The 14046-nt window shown below is 42.6% G+C and overlaps 1 protein-coding gene across 1 annotated transcript in view; it reads right to left on the reverse strand.

Annotated features, from left to right (window-relative positions):
• The window catches only part of LOC132397848 (leucine-rich repeat-containing G-protein coupled receptor 5-like), a 181221-nt gene that overhangs the window by 113258 nt on the left and 53917 nt on the right, over window positions 1-14046 (reverse strand). The window lies entirely within an intron of this gene.

Below are 14046 nucleotides of genomic sequence, written 5' to 3' on the forward strand. Positions count from 1 at the left end.
AAAACCAGATCAACACACACAAAATGCTGGAGGAATTTAGCAGATCAGGCAGCATCAATGGAAATGAATAAATAGTTGATGTTTCAGCCTGAGGCCCTTCATGAGAACTAGAAAGGAAGGGAGGTGAAGTCATGATAGGAAGGCGAGGAGAGTGGAAGAAATACAAATTAGAAGATGATAGGTGAAGCTAGGTGAGGGGAAGGTAAATGGATGGGTCATAGGGAATGAGGTGATAGGGGGAAATAGTAAAGTGCTGAAGAATCTGTGAGAAAGGGAAGGAGGAAGGGCGTCGGGGAAGGTAATAGACAGGTGAGGAGAAGAGAAGAGCTAAGAGGGGAGCCAAATGAGGAACGGAAGAAGAGACAAAGGGGAGTGGAGACATCCTACTGGAAGATGGAGAAACTGAATTTTATGCCGTCAAGTTGGAGGCTACCCAGATGAAAAATGAGGTGCTGTTCCTCCAATCTTAGTTTAGCCTCATTGTGATGGTAAAGGAGGCCATGGACTGTTATGTCAGAATAGGAATGGGGATTGGAGTTAAAATAGTTGGCCACAGGGAAATCCAGCTTGTTGTGGATAGAATGTCAAAGCAGTCCCCCTTTCTAAGTTGAATTTCACTGATGGAGAGGAGGCAGCACAGCATACAGTAGGTAATCTTGGCATACTGATGGGTGAAGTGTTCCCTCACTTGGAAGGATAGCTTGGTGCCTTGGCTGGAGGTGAACGAACAGGTGTAGCACTTTTTCTACTGGCAGGGGTAAATGCCAAGAGAGAGAGCAATTCAGGGGGATAAATGGACAAGGGAATCACAGAGAGTAAAATTATATCAGTTGTTCTCCAAATCATTACCTAGGAAGCACAGCAAATTATACATGACCTTTCATTGGGATTGCAAGAAGCAATAAATACTTCATGGTGATTAAATTTGTGAGACTGTGGATCAAGGGTTAACTTAAGAGAAAGGCAAATCTCTTCACCTGGTAACCCAACAATCAGAAAATGTTGGGAGAGCTCAGCAGGTTAGGCGTCATCCATGAAGAGGAGTAAACAATCAATGCTTCCAGCCCAGACCCTTCATCAGGATGGGAGATGAAGGGGAAAGAAGTCAGAATCTCCTTTCCTTTCCAGCCCTGACGACCAAAATGTCAACTGTTTAATTATTTCTATAGATGCTGCCTGACATGACGAGTTCCTCCAGCATTTTTTGTGTTTTGCTCTGGATTTCCAGCATCTCTTGTGCTTAAGCCAACAATCAGGTGTATTAATTTTTTTGGAGGTGTCAGAAACAAAGGCACAAATACACTTTACATTACAGATGGAATACCTGTGGGCAGGTGATGTGGAAGGTGGGATGTAACCAGGAGCAGGAGAACAGCATACACTGACGAGCTCTGGGTAGAATGGACTTAGAAAGCAGAAGGTTAAGAGAGTGATGCTTTGCTATTTCTCCCAGACTCAATCTCTTGATGAATGAGGTCACTGCACTTCTAAGCTCTAGAGCAGGGGTTCCCAACCTTTTTTTATGCCAGAAACCCCAGTCATTTACTGAAGACTCTGTGGACCCGGGCTGGGAACCCCCTGCTTTGGTGCCATGACTGTGGCCCATTTCCTGCAGCCTGGGTAGTTTATCTATACTTCTAGCTTTATTTTTCTGTAATTCTTTCTCATTGTTGAATGATATATTTTTTTAGTTGGACGTCGAACCTACACACATTCCTAAAACATAGGGTGAATGAAGTTGATCCTTGATCCTTAAGAAAAGTGCATGCTAGGCTGGGTGGATTTATTTACATTTGTACAATGCTTTTTTGCACACACTCAGTGATTCAGAAACAACCTCCTCCCCTCTGCCATCCAATTACTGAATGGACATTGAACCTATGAAGACTACTTCACTACTTTTTTATTTCTATGTTTGCACTACTTATTTAACTAGTTTATATATTTACTGTAATTCAGCTTTTTATCTATTATGATGTATTGCAATGTACTGCTCCCACAAAGACAACAAATTTCATGACATATGCCGATGATATTAAACCTGATTCTGATTCTATTTGCTATTAACCTACAGTAATTGAAAATTTGCAGTGAGTAATTAACCTATGAGGATTACCTTGGCATATGGGAGGAAACTGCAAAACCTAAAGGAAATAGATACGTCCGCAGAAAGAACCTGCAAACTCCACACAGACAGGAGCAATATCAAGATCGATCTTGGGTCCCTGTAGCTATTTGGTGTTTGGTTGCCCAGAGAGAAGAAAGATTGCTGTAGTCCAGAAGCAGCATGGCTGTAATCATTTAAACTTTGAATTTGAATTTTTCCACTTACATTAATCCAAAAGATCAATCTGGTATTGATTAAGTGACTTGCAGTGAACTTTTTACATTGAAAGTCCCCCGGCCCATAATCAATCCGGGAATGTTTTGGCATCTCTTGTGACCTTAGTTCCTCAGGCACAAATGTCATCTGGCATGACACTGCCTAAACAAGATACTCCCTAAAGATGGGCGCAGAGATCAGGATACTTAATTAACCCACATGGATTGCAAAGTAAGACACTTGCCAATTTCGTGCTGGCTGCTTATTATAGTGATTCTTGCATGCGCCCAGTGCTAACAGTGTTCCTTGTTAACAATATGGATCCAAGAATTGACCAGTATTGTAACTTGCTAGCACAATTAAAGCTGATCTTTTAAATGTTATGTCAGCCCCATAAAGAGGAAATGCACTATGGAGGTGGCCATTACAGAGAAAGAGACTCTGACCTGGGAAGTATGAAAAATGGCACAATTCTCTTTAAAACCCTGGTTAGTTCCCATTCTGTATATTGTGTTCAGTTCTGGTCACCTCATTATAGAAAGGACATGGAAGCTTCAGGGAGAGTGCAGAGGACATTTGCCAGAATACTGCCTAGATTAGAGAACATGTCTTAGAGACATTGAAAACCTACAGCACAATACAGGCCCTTCAGCCTGCAAAGTTGTGCCGAACATGTCCCTACCTTAGAAATTACTAGGCTTACCTGCAGCCCTCTATTTTACTAAGCTCCATGTACCTATCTAAAAGCCTCTTAAAAGACCCTATCATATCCGCCTCCACCACCGTTGCTGGCAGCCCATTCCACGCACTCACCACTCTCTGAGTAAAAAACTTACCCCTGACATCTCCTCTGTACCTACTCCCCAGCACCTTAAACCTATGCCCTCTTGTGGCAACCATTTCAGCCCTGGGAAAAAGCCTCTGACTATCCACACGATCAATGCCTCTCATCATCTTGTACACCTCCATCAGGTCACCTCTCATCCTCCTTCGCTCCAAGGAGAAAACCTATTCTCATAAGGCATGCTCCCCAATCCAGGCAACATCCTTGTAAATTTCCTCTGCACCCTTTCTACGTCCACATCCTTCCTGTGGTGAGGCGACCAGAACTAAGCATGGTACTCCAAGTGGGGTCTGACCAGGGTCCTATATAGCTGCAATATTGCCTCTCCGCTCCTAAATTCAATTCCATGATTGATGAAGGCCAATACACCGTTTGCCTTCTTAACCACAGAGTCAACCTGCGCAGCTGCTTTGAGCGTCCTATGGACTCGGACCCCAAGATCCTGCTGATCCTCCATTAATACTATATTCTGCCATCATATTTCACCTACCAAAATGAACCACTTCACACTTACCTAGGTTGAATTCCATCTGCCACTTCTCAGCCCAGTCTTGCATCCTATCAATGTCCCACTGTAACCTTTGATAGCCCTCCACACTATCCAAACACCTCCAATCTTTGTGTCATCAGCAAGCTTACTAACCCATCCCTCCAATTCCTCATCCAGGTTATTTATAAAAATCATGAACAGTAAGGGTCCCAGAACAGATCCCCGAGGCACTCCACTGGTCACCGAACTCCATGCAGAATATGACTCGTCTACAACCACTCTTTGCCTTCTGTGGGCAAGCCAGTTCTGGATCCACAAAGCAATGTTCCCTTGGATCCCATGCCTCCTTACTTTCTTAATAAGACTTGCATGGGGTGCCTTATCAAATGCCTTGATGAAATCCATATACACTACATCTACTGCTCTTCCTTCATCAATGTGTTTAGTCACATCTTCAAAAATTCAATCAGGCTCATAAGGCATGACCTGCCCTTGACAAAGCCATGCTGACTATTCCTAATCATATTATACCTCTCCAAATGTTCATAAATCCTGCCTGTCAGGATCTTCTCCATCAACTTACCAACCACTGAGGTAAGACTCACTGGTCTATAATTTCCTGGGCTATCTCTATTCCCTTTCTTGAATAAAGGAACAACATCTGGAACCCTCCAATCCTCCAGAACCTCTCCCATTGATGATGCAAAGATCATCACCAGAGGCTCAGCAATCTCCTCCCTCGCTTCCCACAGTAGCCTGGGGTACATTTCGTCTTGGTCCCGGTGACTTATCCAACTTGATGCTTTCCAAAAGCTCTAGCACATCCTCTTTCTTAATATCTACATGCTCAAGCTTTTCAGTCTGCTGCAAGTCATCACTACAATCACTAAGATCCTTTTCCATAGTGAATACTGAAGTAAAGTATTCATTAAGTACAACATCTGTACCTCTGCTATTTCCTCCAGTTCTATACACACTTTCCCACTGTCACACTTCATAGCTCTTTCACATCTTATCCTCTTGCTCTTCACATATTTGTAGAATGCTTTTGGGTTTTCTTTAGTTCTGCCCACCAAGGCCTTCTCGTGGCCCCTTCTGGCTCTCCTAATTTCCTTCTTAAGCTCCTTCCTAGTAGCCTTATAATCTTCTAGATCTCTAACATTACCTAGCTCTCTGAACCTTTTGTAAGCTTTTCTTTTCTTCTTGGCTAGATTTATTACAGCCGTTGTACACCATGGTTCCTGCACCTTACCATAATTTCCCTCTACACAAATATCCCTTGAATATTTGCCACATATATTCCTTACTTTTCCCTGAGAACATCTGTTTCCAATTTAAGCCTCCAATTTCCTGCCTGATGGCCTCATAATTCCCTTTACTCCAATTATACGCTTTTCTAACATGTTTGTTCCTACCTCTCTCCAATGCTATTGTAAAGGAGGTAGAATTATGATCACTATTTCCAGAATGCTCTCGCACTGGGAGATTTGACACCTGACCAGGTTCATTTCCCAATACCAAATCAACTACAGCCTCTCCTCTTGTAGGCTTATCTACATATTGCGTCAAGAAACCTTCCTGAACACACCTAACAAACTCCACCCCATCTAAACCCTTGCTCTCAGGAGATGCCAATCGATACTTGGAAAATTAAAATCTCCCAACACAACAACTCTGTTATTATTCCACCTTTCCAGGATCTGTTTCCCTATCTGCTCCTCCCACAGAGACTCCATAGACAATCCCTCCATGGTGTCCACCTTTTCTGCAGCCATGATACTATCTCTGATCAACAGTGCCACGCCCCCACCATTTTTTGCCTCCCTTCTCAGAAGGTCTGAGTGCTTCCCTTCTCTATCACCTGCCTATCCTCCCTCTCACATGGTCTATTTGTGAGCTAACCTCCTCTTCCCCAGTCTCTTCAGTTCGGTTCCCACCCCCCAACAATTCTAGTTTAAACTCTTCCCCAGTAGCCTTAGCAAACCTCCCCGCCAGGATATTGGTCCCCCTGGGTTTCAAGTGCAACCCGTCCTTTTTGTACAGGTCACTCTTGCCCCAAATGAGGTCCCAATGATCCAGAAATCAGAATCCCTGCCCCCTGCTCCTTATGAAGATATCTGAGTGAACTAGGGCTTTGGAGTGAAGGCGGATGAGAGCTGATTTGATGGAGATGTACAAGATGATAACAGGCATAGATAGAGAGGACAGCCAGAGACATTTTTTTTCTCAGGGCAGAAATGGCAAATACAAGATGGCATAATTTAAGGTGTTTGAAGAAAGTATAAGGGACAGTCAGAAGTAGGTTTTCTTTAGATAGAGAGCACACTCCTGGAGATGGTGGTAGGGGAAGATACATTAGGGACATTTAAGAGACTCATAGGCAAGTGGATGAAATAGAAATGTTGAAGGGAAGGGTTAAATTGATCTTGGAGTAGGTTAAAGAAAGAGTCAGCACAACACCATGGGCCAAATGGCCTGCACTGTGCTGCACTGCTTTATGTTCTATGTTTGATGTAGAAGGGAACAGGCTCTAGTGTTGCTGGATAAAACTATGGAAACAGAGTGGGGTAGGTGGAGAAGAGGCAGAGAGCCTGCATCCACAGAGACCCTGGAAACCCTGACACACTGTCAGAGGTTACAGGAGCAGGGCATCTCTGGAGTTCGCCGGGAAATGGCTACTGGTATCCAAGCCTGGGGTCAAATTGTGAAAGGAGTAAGCAAAATACATTCTTGACTTGAAATATCACTCCATGCAATCTTCGGTAACATTCATTACAGATAGGCTAGGTGCCAAATGCTCACAGAATCTTACCAACATCTGCTAGCAACAAGGTCATAAATGGTTAATGACCCCATTAAATCTGATCTTTTAATAGGCCCTCAAACCCAACTTTGTTTAACCTTTTAGACCAACTCATGCAATTGCTGGCATTCGAATCAAGAAAGGCAATATCACATGAACAGATCGTTTAGCTCTCTCACCAAATGATCTTGGCCAAATTAAATTAACTTAGATTTATTGCATGAATTAAACAATTAACTTTTCGCAAAATAATGGCCAAGTGATAAATTCCATACATCTGTTCTCTATCTGCATTGTATCCTATGCTGCACATTTGTTAAGTTTATTGTGGGAATTAGTCACATGGTAAGAGTGAAGATCCTGATGAAGGGTCTTGGCCCGAGATGTCAACTGGTTATTCCCACCCATAGATGCTGCCTGACCTGTTGAGCTCCTCCAGCACATTTTGTGTATTGCAAGGGAATAAGTTACGTATTCATGCTTCATTTTGCGCAGTTGGTTCTGAGGACCACTGGGTGTCACATCTTTTGTTGGCCATTTAATTAGGCTTAATCACATAACTTCAAGATAGTATGTTTTGCTAGTTGCTAATAAAGAATTGAATACAGTTCTTCGACTTTGTGGAACATCATTACAGGGCTGATCAGTGGGTGTGTCATACAAGGATAACAAACAATGGTAGGTCACCAGCAGTGGCAATTGGTTTGTTAGAAATGCCCACTACAAATTAAACCACATACCATAAGACATAGGAGCAGAATTAGGCCATTCAGCTTATCGAGTCTGCTCTGCCATTCCATCATGGCCGATTCCGGATCCTACTCAACCCCATACACCTGCCTGCTCAGTATATCCTTTGATGCCCTGACCAGTCAGGAAACTATCAACTTCCACCTTAAATATACCCATGGACTTGGCCTCCACCACAATCTGGAGCAGAGCATTCCACAGATACTCTCTGGCTAAAAAAAAATTCCTCCTTACCTCTGTTCTAAAAGGTTTGAGGCTGTGCCCTCTAGTTCTGGATAGCCCCAATGTAGGACACATCCTTCCCACATCTGCCCTATCTAGTTCTTTCAATGTTCAGTAGGTTTCAATGAGATTTCCCCACCCCCCCACCACCCTCTTCTAAATTTCAGTGAGTCTGGGCCCAAAGCGGCCAAACGGTCCTTATGTGTTAACCCCTTCATTCCTGGAATCCTTGTGAACCTCCTCTGGACTCCCTCCAATGACAATACATCATTTCTGAGATATGGGGCCCAGATGTTCTTCCGCAAAATAATGGGCAAATGACAAATCCCTTGGAATTTCAGACAATTACTGAATGTAAGTTTGACGATCTCAGATAGCAAAGGCATGGATATTCACAACATAAAATTACTAGACCAGTTTAACCTTGGACCTTTTTCTATGAAATTTAAGTATTAAGGTCTGGGTAATTTTGATATTCCTCTGAGTGGCTTGCACAATAACTCATTTACGTAAAACAAGGAAATGATTAAATGATGCACTTGATCATGTTGAATCATTTGTTCTAAAGTTTAAAGAATCCATCTCTCTCTGATAAAGGAATAATTTTTCACAGCGGCTTCCTCAGAACTGAGCAAACACAAAGGCAGTTCACCATGTAATGCACACATTGTTATCCTGGCAATATAATGAAGTTACACTCCATGGATCATAAATTGAATGTACATTGCTTTTTAAAACTTCTGTTCTTTTTGTTGGTTTCTTGTCAACAAAAATGCTTCCTGATCTTGGAAACTCATTCAATCTTTGGATAGAAGCCAATTTATCACTGTGTTTTTCTATTTTTGTGCTCTTTATTTAATTGCGTTCTTTTTTGTGCTGCGTGGGATCCGCAGTAACAATTATTTTGTTATCCTTTACACGTGTACTGGAAATTATATAACTATTAAAGAAGATATCTGACTGGGAGATCTGCTACCTACGTGGTCAAAAATCTAAGCAACCTCCCCTAAACTCTGCCGCTATGGTGTCATCCCAATAGTCATCAACACAGCAGATCCCAAATATTTCTTGACCAGCAGATATTTGTTCTACTGTCGTCAATCATGGAGTCATTCTAGGTTGATCTAAGCCAGGGTCACCACTGCACTAGTCTCAAGGAAGATCTCAGAGGAAATTCTCAGAACCAGCGATGAAACAGATTCCTACATGGCAATGATGGTAAAACTGTTCTTCATTAGACTTGAAGAATGCTTTGAATAAAACTCTTAGACAATCATTCATGGTTCAGTTGTGGTGTGTGTGATTGCCATTACTGCAGGCATCACTACTGATGTTATTAATATTCTTCCACAGTAAATGTGCCTATTAAGAACAGGAATAGTTTGCTCATTTTCTTTGGCATTCTCCACCTTCTGTAAGATCTGGTTGATTTGGATGAAACCTCGGCTTTGCATTCCTGCCAACCCCTCATAACCTTTCATTGCTTTGCTTCACTTCCCAAGAATCTACCTTGTCCTTAAAAACATTCAAAGACACTGCTTTGACTGCCCCTTCCATACTAGCAACTAACTTGCAAGTTTATCTTTAGGGGATCTTGCATTGGAAAGAATATCTTAATGGAAAAGGTTGAGCAAACTAGGGCTTTTCTCTTCAGAAGATTAAGTGACTTGCTTGAAATTTTCTAGATATTAAGTGGAACTCGTGGTAGAGAGAAACAATTTCTACTGATTGAAGTTTCTGGGACCAGGGGACATAGTCTGAACATCGGGGTCAGGGTTTTCAGAGGTATTGAAACTTGCAGTTCTCTTCCACATCTGAAAATGCAGTCTGTGATTGGTGAAACAGTCTTAGGCCATAAGACCATAAGACACAGGAGCTGAATTAGGGTATTCTCAGTCAAAACAAGGAAGTTATGACAGGTTTGCTGCACCTGAACAGTGGATACCTCCTAGTTACTGGGTGTGGGCACCAGAAGGGAACCAGAACACACTCAGCCATTGTGTCATTTAGGTAAAATAGACATGCTGTCAAGTGATTGATGAATGCTTGGATGAAAAAGAGGAAACCACCCGTACAAATTGATTTCTCATCCTCAGGAATTGCTGGGAGGAAATGGCAGTATAAAGCTAGAGTACTCAAGTCTTCAGAAGGAAACTGAAACCTGTGAATCTCTACTTCCTTAGGCATCTGCGGAGATTTGGTGTGACATCTAAGACTTCAACAAACTTCGAAGATGTAAAGCAGAGAGTGTATTTGAATGGAAAAATCCTACCAAAGGTAATGGACTTAGTCCAGTATATCATGGATATACACTATCCCAACTATTGAGCACATCTCCATGAAACATTGTCATAGGAAAGCAGCATCCATCATCAGAGATCCCCACCACCCAGCCCATGCTCTTTTCTCATTCCTGCCAACAGGTAAAAGATACAAGAGCCTCAGGACTCATACCACCAGGGTCAAGAACACTTACTACCCCTCAGCCATCAGGGTCTTGAACAAAAGACTCACTTGCCCATCCATGGAGATGTCCCCACAACTAACAATCTCACTTTAAGGACTCTTTACCTCATTATCTCACACTCTTGTTATTTATTGCTATTTATTTATATTTGCATTTGCACAGTTTGTTGATCTCTGGTTGATCTTCCACTGGTCCTGTTATAGTTACTATTCTATAGATTTGCTGAGTACATCACGAGGTGGGGACAAGGGTGCTGGAAGAGGACCCACAAGCAGGACACAAACACGTCTTTCTTAGGTACAATAAAATAGCGTTTATTGCTCGCTACACAGAAAATCGGGAAATCAAGGAGGACAAAGAGGAACACGAACCTCGGACTGGGGACTAGGGACTTGGATCGCCGCAGACCTGGGACTTGGAAACTGGGACTTCTACGAGGGGTAGACATGGACAATGGGCATGAACATCGAGCCAGGACTCCGCCTTCCACTCAGGCATCGAGCCGGGACTCTTCGAGGGGTAGACACGGACAATGGACATGAACGTCAAGCCAGGACTCCGCCTTCAACTCACCCCTGGCAGATTGACCTTGCCCGGACTCACTCTGGCGAAAGAATGCAAATTGCTGGCACTCCGATGCGGGCTGGATAATTCTGGCTTGTTGTAGCGGTGGCAACTTGCTAAGGCTTCTTAACACTCTCGCCCCGAACGGCTAAAGCCAGGGGTTTATAAACTGCCAGTTCGGGTCGAGAGTAGATTACCTTAATTGCCAAGCTCAAGGGACATGTGAAACGGAATTAGAAGGGAACAAAGGGTCAATGGTCCGGATCATAATGCAACCTAACTAAATTTAAAGGGGAACCGATCCGGACCATGATAGAGTATGCCCACAAGAAAATGAATCTCAGATTGTATATGGTGACACATATGCTCTTTGACAATAAGGTTTACTTTGAACTTTGAACCAATTGAGAAATGTTTCATTCAGGTTGAAGTCCTCTGTGCTTTCGATGATTGAAGGGAACCTCAACAATCCTACATTTCAGAACAGCTCTATAGTCTTTCTCCATATAGCACACATACAGATTTACCTGCTGTCCACACCAACTCTGTTTGAGTTTAATTCTTTTTATGTTTATATGTAATTTTGTGAGGAACAGGTGTTATTTGAAGTAAGTAGGCAGTTTGCTCCGAAGTTATTATCCAAGGAGACAAAAGCCACTCGTTCCTCTGAAAGAATACTTGCTGATATTGGTTTCAGTGCTTTCCTGAGAACACCTGTTCTGGTCTTGTGGTAAAAATACATCAAATGGATTATGTTCCATGATACGTGAAGCCACTCTTTGTAAAAATGCCTACTTAACATATTTTTAAACTGAAATTGGGCATTCAACATAAAGCCAGTCCAAGCCCTGTATTGCTGGCAAGGTTTTCAAATGCAGCTGCCAATCCTGCTCAACTCAATCCTTGGTCAATAAATCAAACCAAACATCTCTTTAAGTGTCACCCTGCATGTTACATCCTTTGAATGACGGACCAGTCAGTGAAAGACTCTCTGAATCCGGTAAAATAGTAATGCCAACATTTCATTCCATTTTTTGTCGCTTTGATGTTATTTTGCTAAAAATAAAACAAATCTGATCATTGACAGGACAGTGCCTGATTTGTGAACTCAAGGCACAACCAGTTACCAACACAGACTGTGAAACTCACACCTGTCAGAAGTGTGAAACATAAAGCAGGAGATGATGAAGAATCTTGACATGTCAACAGCTCCAAGCAGTGCTGCTGAAACGAAGCCGTTTAAATGGAAGTCGATCTGGGCCTTCTATTCATGTGCTGCCAAATGCACAAATATGTCATAATGGATTCACGTAGCATAGGAACACACCCTTTGGCCTATGATGACTGAGCTAAAACCATTTACCTATCTATGCTAATCCCACTCATAGCTCCACCCCGTCACTCTAATAAATACAGTAGATACGGGAAATGTAAAATATAGTGGGCATAGGTAAAAAAAGGAAAGTTTAAAGGTGACTTAGGGACAATATTTTCCCCCTACACAGTGAGTGGTAAGATGCTGCCTAGCCTGCTGGGTTTCTGCAGCATTTTGTGTGTGTTGCTTGTAAATACCTGGAACCTGCTGTGAGGTGGATGAAGCAACAGCTTTAGAAGCATTTAGACAGACACATTGACAGGAAGGGTCTATTCCCACAGGGTCTGGACCACGTGCAGGCAGTGTGCTGAGATGGAGATGGGTATCTACCAAAGGAGATGCAAGGTGCTCCTTCCCTCTGCTAGCCTGCAGGTCAGACTTGGGCAAGGTTATGCGACCACTGGTGCCAGGCAGACAATCTCGGAAGAGAATTGACAATGGCTGGGGTCTTCTGTTCTGCAAAGACACTGCCCTAAAGGTAATGGCAAACCAATTCTGTCGAAAAATTTGGCAACGACCATCATGGTTATGGAAAGACCATGATCGCCCATGTCATACGACATGGCCCATAATGAATGAATGCATGCAGATAGGTTTGGTTTTGATTGGCATCATGATCAGCAGAGACATGATGGGCTGAAGGGCTTTTTCCTGTTTTATTACAGGGATCCCAATCTCTTTTTATCGGATCCCTACCATTAACCGAGGGGGCCACAGGCCCCAGGTTGGGAACCTCAGTTCTTTAAGATCAAAGATTCAGAGGTAGCCATAAGACAGAAGAGGTCACTTGGCGCTGTGTAGCCTTGCCTCACAGTGCAGTACATGGCCGTGGTCTGCAGCTCACATTTCCTTGATACACTTTAAATATCTGGAGGGTTTCTGCCTCTACTGTCCTTTAGGCTGTGAGTAATAGGCTCCTAAAATCTTTTAGACCAGAGGTTCCCAACCATTTTTATCCCATGAACTTTTACCATTAACCAAGGGGTCCAAGGACTGCAGGTTAGGAAGCCCTGCTTTAGAGTTTTTTTGTCCTGTCTCTTCTAATGAATTGCTCTTATTTTTTTGATCCCTTGGCTAAGGAAAAGATGTCTCTCCTCCTCATTTTATCCAGGCTCCAACTGGGCAAAATCATGACTAATCTCCACTTCAAACCCATTATGTGGTTTCCTGCACCTTCCCTACATCTCACTGAGAATTGTGAGCAGTTTTGGGCCCCTTATCTAAGAAAGTATCACAAGAATATTCCCAGGAGTTAAAGGGTATATATGGGGATATAAAGGGAATATGGGGAGCATTTGATGGCTCTGGGCCTGTACTCGCTGGAATTTAGAAGAATGGGGGTGGGGAGGTGGACCTCGTTGAAACCTATTGCATATTAAAAGTTAGGGGTTCCCAACAAGGACTCCTTGCTCAACAGTATTGATTAAAGCCGTAAAAAGGTTAGGAACCCCTGGCCTGGATAGAGTTGATAAAGACCCAAGTGGTGTGGTCTTTATTGATTCTATTATGGATTTATTGTGTAGGCCTGAAAGAAATTGAATCTCAGAGCTGTATATGGTGACATTTATGTACCTTGAACTTTTTGAGTAGACATAGAGAATGTTTCCTATAGTTGGGGAGTCTGGGACTAGAGGGCACAGTCTCAGAATACAAGGATATTCCTTTAGAACAGAGATGAGGAGGAATTTCTTTAGCCAGAGGCTGGTGAATTTGTGGAATTCATTGCCACAGACAGCTGTTGGGTATATTGGGTATACCCAAATCATTGGGTATATTTAAAGTAGAGGTTGATATGTTCTTGATTAGTAAGGTTGTCAAAGGTTACGGGAAGAAGGCAGTGAATGTGTTTGAGAGGGAAAATAAATCAGCCATGATGGAATGGTGGAGCAGATTCGATGGGCCAAATGATCTAATTCTGCTCCTAAGTCTTATGGTCTTATTTGCATTACAGATTTCCAGCAGCTGTGGAAAAGTTGATTAATTAAATAAATCTTGAAAAATAGCAACATTAGCATTGGTGAATATGAAACTAACACACTATTGACAGAGAAAAAAACATCTGCCTCATCAATATCTTTTAGGGAAGTCTGTTGTCTCCATTCATTCTGTAATATGTGTCACTTCAGACCTACATCAATGTGATTGATTCTTTACTACCCTCTGAAGTGTCCCAGCCAGGCACTTGGATTGAAGGCATTTAGGTGAGTT

Source organism: Hypanus sabinus, chromosome 8 (assembly GCF_030144855.1).
Source record: "Hypanus sabinus isolate sHypSab1 chromosome 8, sHypSab1.hap1, whole genome shotgun sequence".
NCBI classification, from domain to species: domain Eukaryota; kingdom Metazoa; phylum Chordata; class Chondrichthyes; order Myliobatiformes; family Dasyatidae; genus Hypanus; species Hypanus sabinus.